Genomic DNA, 4,047 nt, shown 5'->3' with positions numbered 1-4,047 from the left:
ACTAGTCATTGTCCAGCTTTCTGATGCTTAGCATATAATTGCAAAGATCATGAACTGGATCAGATGCACCTTAGTCTCCAACGGAAATTGTTTCTCTTCAGTACTCTGGAGATGTCCTTGAGAGCAGACTTTCCCAATGCAGTTCGTCTTTTGATTTCTTGGCTGCTGGTACCGAGAATGTTGATTGTGAAGCCAAGCAAACTAAAGCTGCTAACAATGTCAGTCTCTTCCCTGTCTATCATGATGCTGTCAATTGAAAGAGTGGTGAGAATCTTGTTTTCCTTAATGTTGCGCTTCAATCCATACTGAAGGCTGCAGCCCTTGGTCTTCTGCAGCAAGTGCTTCAGGTCCTCTTCAATTTCAGCAAGGAAAGTTGCATCATCTGCATAATGCAAGTTGTTGATGAGTCCTCCTCCAATCCTGATGCCACATTCCACCTCATAGAGCCCAGCTTCCTGGATGATCTGTTCCACATATAGACTGAAAAGATATGGAGATACACCCCTGTTGTACACCCTTCTTGATTTTAAACCATGCAGTGTTTCCTTGCTGTGTTCTTGCTGCCTCCTGGTCCAAGTATAGGTTTCGTATAACAATTAAGTGTTCTGGAATTCCTATTCTTCTAAGAGTTAGCCACAGTTTGTTGTGATCCACACAGTCCAATGCCTTTGCATAGTGAATGAAACACAGATAGACATTCCTCTGATACTGTCTGCTTTTGACCAAGATCCATCTAACATTAGCTATAATATCCTTAGTACCACGACCTCTTCTAAACCCAGCCAGCACATCTGGCAGTTCTCTGTTGATATCATGCTATAATTTTCACATTCTTTTGAATCACCTTTTTTTGGAATGGAAATAAATCATGGACATACTTGGGTTCAAACCCAGGTTGGTCACATACTGGCTATGTGATCTTGAATAACATATGAGATTTCAGTGATAGCACATACATTTCTACTGGGAGGGGCGGCTGCCCACATGCCACTGCCTCCTCGTTGCCTCAGTCTCCTTGGCTGCTCCATTTTCTGCCCCTCCTTACATCAGTGCTTGAAAGACCATGGCGAATTCTTGAGTCAGGCAGATCAAGATCAAAAACAGCACCAGGGTAGTCAGTCAGTCAGTGGGTCAAAGAAAAAATGGTGCATGAATAAGGAGCTAAACAATGAGAAAAAGAAATTAAAAAAGTGAAGACTGAAGATGGTAAAAATGATGTCATTAAAAATCAGGCAGAGCTCTTTCAAGAATCCTGGATAATCAATCTTTTTCTGTGGAGCCCCAGGAGTATTCTGGAAACTTTGTTATAAGATTCTTCTCTGACATGGTATTACCAAATGTTTGGTCCCAGTCTGTAGGTTTTCTTTTCAACCTGTTGGAAAATTTTTTTGATGTGAACAGAGATTTAATCTTTAGAAGGTCCCATGCATCAATTTTATCCTCTTTAGATTGTGCATTTCTGATTGTATTTGGCAGTCTCTTTATACCTTGGACTAGTGCTTCTAAGCTTGATCCCAGTTTGTCTCTTATGAACATTAAGGTTTTGGGCTTTATTCCCAGGTCTCTAATCCACCTTGAGTTGATTTTTTTGTATGGTGTGAGATGTGGAACCTGTTTCAACTTTCTGCAGGTGAAAGTCCAGTTTTAGCAGCACCATTTGTTGAAGAGGTTATCATTTCCCCATTTGATAGCTTTGATTTCTTGTTGAATATCAGTTGACCATAGATAACTGGATCTATTTCTGGGTTTTCAGTTCTGTTTCGTTGGTCTATGTTCCTGTCATTGTACCAGTAATTGACTGAAAACCCAATTACAAAATGGGCAAAAGATATGGAAAGAATTTTCACAGAGGAAGATATTCAAATGGCAGCCGGACACATGAAGAAATACTCCAAATCACTAGCAATAAAAGAGATGCAAATCAAAACCACAATGAGGTACCATCTCACTCCAGTAAGAGTGGCAAAGTTTAACAGGGCAGCAAGTAATAGATGTTGGAGAAGATGTGTTGAGAAAGAAACTCTTATACATTGTTGGTGGGATTGTATAATGGTACAACCATTCTGGAAAGCAATTTGGCACTTCCTCAAAAAGCTGAACATAGAAATTCCATATGACCTAGCTATTCCATTACTTGGAATAAACCCTGAGAATATGAGAACTGTGGCACAAGTAGAGATTTGTACACCAATGTTCATAGCAGCATTATTCACCATTGTAAGTACATGGAAACAGCCCAAATGTCCAACCACAAATGAATGGATTGAGAAATTATGTATGTATACACAATGGAATACTATGATGCACGCAGAAGCAATAACTTTTGTAAATTAATACCTAACTTGGGAGGGACTAGAGAGCATTATGCTGAGTGAACTAACTCAGTCCCACAGGATAAATATTGTATAAGACCGTGTTGTAGAATGAGTATAAGGATCCAGGAGGGATGTGGATGGACAGGGGGAATCATAGGGTTGTACAATTTGGTGTGTGGGGGTGGGATGAGGGAAATTGAAAGAATTTGAATTTGTATGATATCACATACAAGCAAGATTCTGCTGAAAATTATCCAAAAACGTTTGGAACAATATGTCAACAAAGAACTGCCAGATGTGCAGGCTGGACTTAGAAGAGGTCGTGGTACTAGGGATATTATAACTAATGTTAGACGGATCTTAGCAGAAAGCAAAGAATACCAGAAGAATATCTATCTGTGCTTCATTGACTATGCAAAGGCTTTTGACTGTGTGGATCACAATAAGCTGTGGTTGACTCTGAGAAGAATGGGAATCCCAGAACATTTGATTGTGCTAATGCGAAACTTATACTCGGACCAAGAGGCAGTTGTCAGAACAGAGCAAGGGGACACTACATGGTTCAAAATCAAGAAGGGGGTTCATCAGGGATGTATTCTGTCTCCATACCTTTTCAATCTGTATGCAGAACAGATCATCCGAGACGCTGGGCTATACGAAGAGGAATGTGGCATCAGGATTGGTGGAAGAATCATCAACAACCTGCGTTATGCAGATGACACAACTCTGCTTGCTGAAACTGAGGAGGACCTGAAGCGCTTGCTGCAGAAGATCAAGGACTACAGCCTCCTATATGGACTGAAGCTCAACATCAAGAAAACAAAGATTCTAACCACTGGGCCAATTGGTAGCATCAGTATGGATGGTGAAGAGATTGAGCTAGTTAACAGTTTTAGTTTACTTGGCTCCATGGTCAACACTCTTGGTAACAGCAGCCAGGAAATCAAGAGACAAATTGCATTGGGAAAGTCGGCTGTGAGGGACCTCTCAAGAGTACTGAAGAGCAACGATGTCAGACTGGAGACTAAGGTGCACCTGATCCGGGCTATAGTCTTCGCAATTACGTGCTATGCATCAGAGAGTTGGATAGTAACTAGGGTTGATAGAAAGAAAATTGATACCTTTGATCTGTGGTGCTGGAGAAGAGTGTTGAATATACCATGGACTGCTAAGAGAACAAACAGGCTTGTCTTGGAGAGGGTGAAGCCAGAATGTTCCCTGGAGTCAAGAATTCTGAAGCTTCATCTGACATATTTTGGGCATGTTGCAAGGAGGGACTGGTCCTTGGAGAGGGACGTCATATTTGTCAGAGTGGAGGGACGGCGAAGGAGAATAAGACCTTTGATGAGATGGATCGATTCTGTGACTGGAGAGGTGGGAATAAGTGCGTTTGAGATAGCTAGGTTGGCACAGGATAGAAGAGCATATAGGGCTCTTGTACATAGGGTCATTATGAGTCGCAAGCAACTCAATGGCACATAACAACAACAACAACATTTTAATTTTGTAAATAAACTAGTGAAAAATTAAAAAAAAATATATGAAAAAATAAAAGGGAAGCTTTATAGGGGGGGGGGGAGAATCCCAGATAATGATCCCAGACTGCCAGCACAGGTTGGAGGCTGCTTATGCTGATCTTCAATAGTTATTAGAAAGTGAGAAAGACTTGGAAGAAGCAGAAAAATATAAAGAAGCTTGTATAGTACTGGATTCAGTGAAGTTGGAAGCCTGA

At 41.0% G+C, this 4,047-nt stretch overlaps 1 pseudogene; it reads left to right on the top strand.

Annotated features, from left to right (window-relative positions):
* Positions 1-1,063: 1,063 nt before the first annotated feature.
* LOC102862497 lies at positions 1,064-4,047 on the top strand (annotated as a pseudogene).

The sequence above is a fragment of the Elephantulus edwardii genome, unplaced genomic scaffold, assembly GCF_000299155.1.
Source record: "Elephantulus edwardii isolate Elephantulus edwardi_28Jun2011 unplaced genomic scaffold, EleEdw1.0 scaffold00030, whole genome shotgun sequence".
NCBI lineage: Eukaryota > Metazoa > Chordata > Mammalia > Macroscelidea > Macroscelididae > Elephantulus > Elephantulus edwardii.
The sequence above is the reverse complement of the archived record's forward strand: the minus strand, read 5'-3'. Positions and strand labels throughout refer to the sequence as shown.